The following is a 9,760-nucleotide window of genomic DNA, read 5'->3' as shown; positions in this document are numbered from 1 at the left end:
ACCCCAGTCCTTCCTCCCGCGGACATGAGCTCTGACCGGCTGCCAGGCCCTGCTGCCCGGGCCCTGTGTGCTGCGATCGGGGGCCGCACATGCTGCCCCCTCCCCCGCTCCTGCCTGGGCTGCCAGTTCAGCGCAGAGGGATCCAGACCCGTTTCCTGCCGTCTGCAGCCCTCCGGCCTGGGGGTCATTTCCTGGTCTCAGCCGGCGCCTCCGGAGCTTGGGGATGTGACTCACGGGCTCCCTGCCCCCCAGGGTCCCACCGCCATGCCAGGATGGCTCCTGTCCTACTGCAGGGCTCCCAGCCTCAGGACCTGCGTGGCACCAGGCACAACAGTTGCACTGCTCATTGCTGGCCTGGGCACAGCTGGCATCTGAGCCAGGCAGGGGGCTGCAGAGGGGTGGCCAGGCTCCCCCTTTGTCTAGAGGCCTCCAGGGGGCACCTTGGGGTGTTGAGCCCCACGGGGCTGGGGTGGGGGTCTGGATTTGGCCTGGAAAACGGGTTCGCTCCATTTCCCCGGAGAGCTTTGCTGGCCTCTGAGCCGTAACCCCCAAGCATGGGAGTGAGTCGGAACAAGGAGAGTTCCTGCTTCGCAGTCTCAGCTGGGAGCCCCGGCAGGCCCTGGGGGGAAGCAGAGCCTGGAGCGCTGCCTGCCCCGAGCGAAGGGCGCAGACGTGGGGCCTGCTTCGGTGCCTGTCTACACTGCCTACGCCGTGGCAGTGCTGTGACCTGGGCAGTGCAGTCACGCTTTATTGCCAGGGGAGAGCTCTCCCGGTGATAAAAAATAACCACCCCGAACAAGGAGTGGTAGCTTTATCGCCGGGAGTGCATGATAAAGTGCTGTCTATACTGTTTTCTTACACCCCTGCATGACTAAAGTTTTAGCACCAAAAGTGGCAGATTAGACACAGCCTTAGCTCCAGGGAGGGGCAAGAAGGGGCTGGGAAGGGCCCGTCCTACTCTAGGCTCCTCGCTGTTCACCAGCTGGGCTTTCTAAGTGCTCTAAAATCCACAGGCTGACTCGATGGCTGTGCCCTATGGGTGCAGGGGGGACCCTACCCAGCTCTGGGAGGGGAGTGGGGTCTAGTGGTTAGAGCAGGCAGCGATCTGGAATCAGGACAACCGGGTTCCTTTCTTGGCTTAAGGAAGTGGGGTCAATTGGTTAAAGGGGGAGGGCTCAGAGCCAGGACTCCTGGGTTCTGGCTCCAGCTCTGAGAGCGGTGTTAGAGCTCTGCTGGTTAGAGTGGGGGGCTGGGAGCCTGGGCTGCTCCAGCTATGAGAGGGGAATGGTCCCTTTGAGAGATGGGGCCTTGTTGGAAAACAGCAAGGACACCAAGGTTGGGCAGATCTTATCACGCCTGTGTGCATACCCGGGGCTCCGACTCTGGCTCCGACCCTCCCTTGTGAGGAATTCAGGGCTGGTCCAGCCTGCCCCGGGGACGCTCTCCAGACGTGGGCACCGGAGCGTGGGGAGACGACCCTGCAAAATCAGCCAAGGTCCCAGCCACCTGCACCCCCAATCGAGGGCCCCTTTGGATCTGGGGGCAGCTGAGCCTGGCCCGGCTGGGGGCTGTGTTGGGGCCAGTGAGGCTTCTCCCCTCCAGGGGCATGAAGGGCATTCCCATTTGCAGGGCTCCAGTACCAGCGATGGGCCCTCTACCCCCCCGCCCCAACAAACACCCACACAAGCGGGAGGTGAGAGCGGCTGCAGACAGCCTGGCTCAGGGGCAGGGCATTGGCAGGGCCCAGCCTCCCGCACCAGCTGCATCCAGCTCCCGGGTGTGTGTGTGTGTGTGTCTGGGTGCAGGTGTGTGTACATGAGCATGTGGCATGTTTGTGTGTGTGCCCTGGGCATGTCCACATGAGCATACAACTGTGTCCATGCATATGTGTGTGTTTGTGTGCATGCTCACACCATTATGCGGGCGCCCCATAACCCAGGTGGCTCAGTGCGGGCAGTTCCGCACCCGTCCCGCCCCATAGCCCGACATGGCTCAGTGTGGGCGGCTCCTCACCCGTCCTGCCCCATAGCCCGACGTGGCTCAGTGCAGGCTGCTACCCACTCCATAGCCCAGGTGGCTCAGTGCCCACAGCTCTCTGCCCCATAGCCTCAGGCGGCTCCGTGTGGGTGGCTCCCTGCCCCATAGCCCAGGTGGCTCAGTGCCCACAGCTCTCTGCCCCATAGCCCAGGTGGCTCAGGGCTGGCTGCTCTCTGCCCCTGTCCTGCCCCATAGCCCAGACGGCTCAGTGCCCACAGCTCTCTGCCCCATAGCCCAGGCGGCTCAGTGCCCACAGCTCTCTGCCCCATAGCCCCAGGCGGCTCCGTGTGGGTGGCTCCCTGCCCCATAGCCCAGGCGGCTCAGTGCCCACAGCTCTCTGCCCCATAGCCCCAGGCGGCTCCGTGTGGGTGGCTCCCTGCCCCATAGCCCAGGTGGCTCAGGGCTGGCTGCTCTCTGCCCCTGTCCTGCCCCATAGCCCAGACGGCTCAGTGCCCACAGCTCTCTGCCCCATAGCCCCAGGCGGCTCCGTGTGGGTGGCTCCCTGCCCCATAGCCCAGGCGGCTCAGCGCCAGCTGCTCCCCGCCCCTGTCCTGCCCCAAGGGCGGGCGGGGCCGGCCTGTTGCCCAGGAGTTCCCGGAGCTGCTCGCCCCGCCCCAGCGGTCAAAGGGACGGTGCCGAGGGGCGGCCACCTGCCGAGGCGGACGCGGGGGGCCCGGGCCGTGGGGGCCGCTGTCAGCAGCGCGATGCAGCCCCAGGTACCGGCTCCGCGCTGCTCCGGGCGGGGCTTGGGGCCGCGGGGGCCGCCGCAGGGCCACACCCGCGCGGGGCTCCCGGGGGACCGGGCCGGGGGGTTGCAGCTGCCCAGGGCTCGGGGTGCCCGGGAGCTTCCCCCAGCACCGGCGGGTTCTCGGGGCTCGCGCCCGGGCACGGTCCGTGTGGCTGCTGCAGCCCGGGGGTCCGGGGAGGGCGCGGCACCGGGGCGCGTCCAGCCCCGGATCGGATCACATTGTCGGGCTGGGGGCTCCCCGGGGGGCGCTGGGTGCGGGGGGCTCTGTGCCGGCCTGGGGGGGGATCAGGGGGGCTCTGTGCCGGCCTGGACCTGTGGGGGGAAAGGGGGTCTGTTTTGGTTGGGGTTGAGAGGGGCTGTGTGCTGGCTGGGGGGTGCGGGAGCGGGGTTCAGGGGGGGCTGTGTGCTGGCTGGGGGGTGCGGGAGCGGGGTTCAGGGGGGGCTGTGTGCTGGCCGGGGGGTGCGGGAGCGAGGTTCAGGGGAGCTGTGTGCTGGCTGGGGGGTGCGGGAGCGGGGTTCAGGGGGGCTGGGGGGTGCAGGAGGGAGTTCAGGGGGACTGTGTGCTGGCTGGAGGGCGCCGGAGGGGGGTTCAGAGGGGCTGTGTGCTGGCTGGGGGGTGCGGGAGGGAGTTCGGGGGGGGCTATGTGCTGGCCGGGGGTGCGGGAGGGGAGTTCGGGGGGGGCTGTGTGCTGGCCGGGGGGTGCGGGAGGAGTTCGAGGGGGGCTGTGTGCTGGCCGGGGGGTGCGGGAGGGAGTTCTGGGGGGGGGCTGTGTGCTGGCTCAGTGGGCCAGTGCCAAGCACAAGGCATTCGGTCCATTGGTGCCTTCCCCATCGCACGGCCACGTACACCAGTGCCCGCCCTCCTGCCAGGGTTCCTGGGGTGGCTTCAGAAGGCGAGGGCCAGGAGCGTGGCTGGGCTGACCGGGAGCTGTGATCAGCCGGGCTATAGCTTTGTGTGTGGCCAGGCTGTCAGCTGGCATCATCATAAATTAGCCTGTGCTGGACCCTGATGCAGTCAGTGCCCGGAGAAGCCTCCACCCTTCTCCCCAGGGCTGGGCTGGGCTCAAGGCCACTGCGGAGCCTGCTGGCAGAGCAGGGCAAAGTCCTGTGTCAGGCCTGGCACTCGGGTGTCTATCTGCTGGCTTCAGGACAGGTGGGCACCGGCTTGCAGAAGCCCTTTCTCCCATGGGTGGCTGGGGCCCCCGGGGTGTTTGCTCTGCTCCCAGGGAGCAGCAGTTTCGCTTTCGTCTTGGCTGCCTACAGAGTGGGGGAGGGGGGCATTTCCCTTGGCAATGGAGCAGAACTCAGCTCCCCCCAGCGTTCCCTGGCCCCCGGGCGCTCAAAGGGCAGGGAGAGCCTGTGGGTCGCCCCTGCGGAGCAGTCACCCAGTGCTTGTCAGCCTCCCCCAGCAGGCCAGACTCGCCAGGCACTGCCCTGGGCATGGCTGGCACCCTGTCTGCCTCTCACCAACAGCCCTGGCAGAACTGGGGGCCAGGGGGCACTGCCCTGGGCATGGCTGGCACCCTGTCTGCCTCTCACCAACAGCCCTGGCAGAACTGGGGGCCAGGGGGCACTGCCCTGGGCATGGCTGGTGCCCTGTCTGCCTCTCACCAACAGCCCTGGCAGAACTGGGGGCCAGGGGGCACTGCCCTGGGCATGGCTGGCACCCTGTCTGCCTCTCACCAACAGCCCTGGCAGAACTGGGGGCCAGGGGGCACTGCCCTGGGCATGGCTGGTGCCCTGTCTGCCTCTCACCAACAGCCCTGGCAGAACTGGGGGCCGGGGGCACTGCCCTGGGCATGGCTGGTGCCCTGTCTGCCTCTCACCAACAGCCCTGGCAGAACTGGGAGTGAGGGGGGATCAGTCCCCATGGAATCCAGTTCTCTTTGCCACTGGGCCTTGCCCAGCCACCCAACTTCTGGGCAAGCCACTCCCCCTCCGGGCCTCCATCTGGCCCTGGGTGAAAGGGGGGCGCTCCTGCCCTGGGCAAAATGGGGGGTGCTCCTGCCCAGGCAAGGGGCTTGGAGATCGAGGGTCGAGAAGCCCCGTGCTAGGGTTACTAGAACCGCTGTTATCTGAAAGTTCGCCCACACCCTGGGGGTGGAGTGGGGGGCTGTGCAGTTGAGGTGCACAGGGAGGCTGCAGCTGTGCTGGGTCCGATGGTGATGAGCGTCCGCGAAAGGGGTTGGAAGGAATCCACCTCCCCAGTGGGGCAGCTCTAGTTCCGAGTCTGAGTCCGCCGTGTACCTCTGCGGGCTGGAGGTGTGTGTGTGTGTGGAGGGGGGGGGGGGAAGAGCTGTGTCAGTATATTTAGTTTGTCTCTATCACTCCATTAAAAGGAATTCTTGTGACCTGCGCTCCCCCCTCCAGTGTTTGCAGCAGATCTTTGCTGTTCAGCTGAACGCCCCCCTTGGGCCTTTGCTTTGTCCCTTCCCATGTGGCTGACCCTTGTCTAGGTGGGAGAGTCCGACCAGTTCTACAGGTGTAACTAGGCCCAGCCTGGCCGGGGAAATGGCCCAGAATGGCCCTTGCGGAGCCTCCCCCCCCCCCCCCCACTGACACTGAGGTAAAGCGCCTGGGTTGGGTTTAGCTCAACCCCCTTCCCCAGGGACATGAGCTCAAGGCTTGTCTACACCCGAAACTCGTCCCAGTGTAGTGAAAGCCGTCCAGCCCTGCTAGGGCGAGGGCAGTTTTACTGGGATAACGTGCTGGGACTGGCAGAGCTGTTGCCACGCTGGACGGGGAGGGAGCATTCTGGGTATACGGCCCCTTTGTCCCAGTGTCGCTGCGCCCAACTAGGCTGGTTAAAATCGGCCCTGAACCCACGTGGTTGCACTGGGACAAACGCTGCATGTGGAGCAGGGATACAGAGACGACGTGCTCAGCGTAGCCTCGTGGATAGACTCAGTCCTGTTCCTGGCTCTGCCACTGGCCTGCTATGTTACCCTGGGCAAGTCACTTTGCCCCTCAGTGCCTCAGTTTCCCCACCTGGGGATAATGACACCGACCTGCTTTGGAAAGCACCTTGAAACCGACTGTTGACAAGAGCTGGGTGGGCATGAAGAGCGTCCCCAGGGATGGCACCGTCGAGTGGGTCACTTTAAATTCACACCTGCCGCAAACACTTCCCATGTGGCTCAGGCCTGGCTCCTGTGGGAAACATGGGCACTGCCAGAATCAGTGAACGTTCCCAGGCTGGGCTCACACCCCCACCAGACACTGCGCTGGGAACCCCTGGGCCCAGGCTTCTCCCTGCCAGCGTCCCATCTCCCCAGGGAGCACAACACGGGGCAGGAGCCCCCTCCTTGGGGGTGGGGAAGAGAGACAGCTGGGTTGGGTGCCCTGGCCAGCCTGTGTACCCAGCACTTCTCCTCTCAGAGATAACAGCTAGTCCTGACGTGCCAGTGCCCGCAGTCTGTGTGATGGTGCTGAAAGGTCAGGGTTCAAACCTACCCACGAGACAGCCCGGGGGGCAGGGAGGAACAGGGATAGATGCACATACAAGATTTTGTTTTTATCTCTGTCTTTTCAAAGCCAAATCCAAACCTCAGGAATGGAGGGGAGGGGACGATGAGGCTGATTTGGGGGGGCGGGGAGGAGACAAGGAGGCTGATGGGGGGGCAGGGAGGGATGGGACGATGAGGTTGATGGAGGGGGGATGATGAGGTTGATGGGACAGGTGGGGACTGTGAGGTTGATGGAGGGGAGGGGACCATAAGGCTGATTGGGGGGGGGGGGCAGGGGAAGGGACCATGAGGCTGTTGTGTGGGGAGGAAGGGACGATGGGGCAGAGGCAGGGGGAAGGGACGATGAGATTGATGGGACAGGTGGGGACCATGAGGTCAATGGGAGGGGAGGGGATGAAGAGGCTTGGCGGGGGGGGGGGGGGAGAAGAGGAGGGGACCAGGAGGTTGATGGTGGGGGAGGAGACCAGGAGGTTGATTTGGGGAAGGGGACTTTGTCTGCTCTTTCTATCCCCAGTGGCTGGACATGGGGCGCTAGATGGGGAGGTCTCTGAGCTACTACGGGGAATCCTTTCCCAGCTCTCTGGCTGGTGGGTCTGAGCGCCAGAGGTGGGGTCAGGCAGGAATTTCCCCCCCAGGTCAGATTGGCAGAGGCCCTGGCGTTCCTCTTTCCCTGCAGCCTGGGACACAGGTCACTTGCAGGTTTGAACTAGAGCCAACGGTGGATTTGCTGAGACTTGATTCATGTTGGGAGCAAAGGCCATCGGTGACTCCATCTGAGGTTCCGGATGAGAAGCTCTGGCTGTGGAGGGGGCAAAGACAAGTTAGGGAAGCCCGACTGACAGTTGCCTGGGCGATCCTAGCCCTCCCCCGGCATGGGCACCAGTCCTGGTTACCACGGGTTAACTGGGTTTGGGATCAGAACCACACGCTTGTCAACATTTAACTTTGATATTGGAGAGTTTAACAGTTAAAAATCAGTTACAGTGATCAGAGAGGCAGACCCATGATCAAGATCCCGACAGAAAAAGCCTGGGAGAATTGTGCGTACGGGGCGCGTGGCCTTTTAAGAAAAAGGCCCCAGAGCAGGAACTGAAAAATCTGTTAATTGCCAGTAGGATGATCAGACAGCAAGTGTGAAAAATCGGAATGGGGTGGGGGGTAGTAGGCCTCAAATATTGGGACTGTCCCTATAAAATCAGGACATCTGGTCACCCTATTTGCCAGTGATAAAGAAGCAGACCCAGCGACAATGCTTGCAGAAACCAGCAGTCAGAACGTGAACAAAAGTAAAAACGAACTGCTATGGAAGGAGAAGGTGCTGAAAGAGAACGCCTGTGCTTTGAACAGGGACAAAGAATGGCATCGATTCGATTGCAGGAACTAGAAGCTAAGGCAGAAGTGGACAGACTTAAGCTCCAACTCCAAAGAATAAAGGAACAACAGGAACTGACTGTATCATCCTGGAAAGCCAGCTCCTCTCAACAACAGAGCTGGGGATAGAATCTATCCAGTTTGTAACAATGTGGGGAGGTTGTTTGACTCTAAGCAGTTAACTGTGTGTAACCAAACTTACCCCAACACGGCCCCCTTTTATGTAGATGCTTTTACTGTGAGCTCAGGTGAAGGTGAGCCCATAACTGGCCCAGAGAATGTAAAAGTCAATGGTAAAAGCTGTTTAGGGCAGATTACAGCTTCTAACATCACGCTTGTTAAAGCAGAGCTTATCAAAGAGGAAAATTACTTACCAGATAAGCCGGGCCGGCTCCAGGCACCAGCTGAGCAAGCTGGTGGTTGGGGCGGGAGATTGTCGGAGGCGGCATTCTGCCCAATCCTAGGGCGGCACGGCCGCTTTTTGTTGTTGTGGTTGTTCTTGTTCCGCTCCGGCTGTAGGGGGCGGCGGTGCGGAGAACCAGAGCGCCCTGCAGGGCAGTCGTCTTCCTTCCCTCCCCGCCGACCGCAGCGGAGCCCTCGCGGCAGGAGGCGGCGCGGCGGGAGGTGCCGCGTGGCAGCGCCCCTGCTGTAGCCCTGCCGCCCCCTTCTCTCTCTCTCCCGCCCGCTCCCTCCCACTCCCCCCGCCCCAGCTGGTCCCCCTGCACCCGCGCTCCCAAAAGCCAGAGCCGGCCCTGCAGATAAGAGGGTGAATATTGTAATCCCCTATGAGTTTGCGGTAAAAGTGCCTTTAGCCAGAATCCATCTTGATTGGATTGGTGTTAAATGTGAAGTTATAGCTGGTGCGAGAAGTTATTGCCTAAGAATCTTTTGATTGGGGATGATATTAAAGCTTTGTTCACTCAAGTTGGTGACATAAACCAGTCACAGGAAAGAAAGAATCCTGAACCTGTGTCTACGAGGGGCAAGGATTTGCCTATGGAGGGTTTCTCCCAATGTTTGTCTGAGGAAGATGGCTGTTTGTCTGTGCAAAGAAGCAGGGCAGATGTGGAAAACATTTCTGAGTGTTTGTCTGGTATCTCAGAAGTGAATCTGGCATTAGCTAGGGCCAGGGTGACCACATGTCCCGATTTGTGGGTCTTTTTCTTATATAGGCTCCTATTACCCCCCACCCCCGTCCCGATTTTTCACACTTGCTGTCTGGTAACCCTAGATAGGGCTCAGGAAGATGTTTCTCTAGAGCAAATTAAAGTTGGTGATCAGGTTAAAGCCCCCCCAACTGAGGAAGGAAAGGATACAGTCTTGGTGGGTGATACATTATTGGCTAGTAAAGCTTGGGAAAGTGAGTCTGACCCAGGTAAAAGTGATGTGCTGAAAGTAGCTCAGTGTAATAAGACGCTATTGGTGGAAAACAGGAGTTTATCTGTTAAGGGAGGGGAAGGGATAGCTCAGTGGTTTGAGCCTTGGCCTGCTAAACCCAGGGTTGTGAGTTCAATCCTTGAGGGGGCCATTTAGGGATTTGGGGCAAAAATCTGTCTGGGGATTGGTCCTGCTTTGACCTCCTGAGGTCCCTTCCAACCCTGATATTCTATGATTCTAAGGCAAAGAAAGTTTAGATGAACCTAGGCAGCCTTGTGAGCTGATGGCTTTATCTAATCAGCCGTTTGGGAAGGCAAGGTGTGTGGAACATGAGTGTCCCTAGACCTTACCTGTCACCAGTGTGGAGAATTGTGACAGTGAAGGAAACGTTCCTGTGTCTGGTAGGGGTAATGACTTGCCTATGACTAGAGCTATCCTGATCCCCAGGTAATTGTCCGTGAACAGCCCTGCATGTTGGGACAAGGGAAATGAGATCCCAAGCTTTTTGGTTGTTAAAGGGGAATGTTTTCCTAGCTCTTTTCTGTTTGTAGAGCAAACAGAAAAAGCCTGTCAGCCTATGATGGTTGAAAATGTATCAGTTGACCCAGAGTTGATTCTGGATACAACTAAAGCCCAGGAAGGAAGTGGTCCTGCTTGTGTGTACGGACTGTGCACAGCAGGGTGTATCGGTGGGGGTTGCCTGGCGTGGGACAGGAGTGTGGCATGGCATGGGGTGGGGGCACATGGGATGGGTGTGCAT

General features: G+C 60.9%; 1 protein-coding gene across 1 annotated transcript in view; it reads left to right on the top strand.

Annotated features, from left to right (window-relative positions):
- The first annotated feature begins 2,587 nt into the window (after positions 1–2,587).
- The window catches only part of EXOC3L2 (exocyst complex component 3 like 2), a 37,391-nt gene continuing 30,218 nt past the window's right edge, over positions 2,588–9,760 (top strand). Inside the window, 1 exon segment of the mRNA XM_065570687.1 lies at positions 2,588–2,753. The gene's annotated coding sequence lies outside the window, so the exon portion shown is untranslated.

This window comes from Chrysemys picta, chromosome 17 (assembly GCF_011386835.1).
Source record: "Chrysemys picta bellii isolate R12L10 chromosome 17, ASM1138683v2, whole genome shotgun sequence".
Taxonomy (NCBI): domain Eukaryota; kingdom Metazoa; phylum Chordata; order Testudines; family Emydidae; genus Chrysemys; species Chrysemys picta.
The sequence above is the reverse complement of the archived record's forward strand: the minus strand, read 5'-3'. Positions and strand labels throughout refer to the sequence as shown.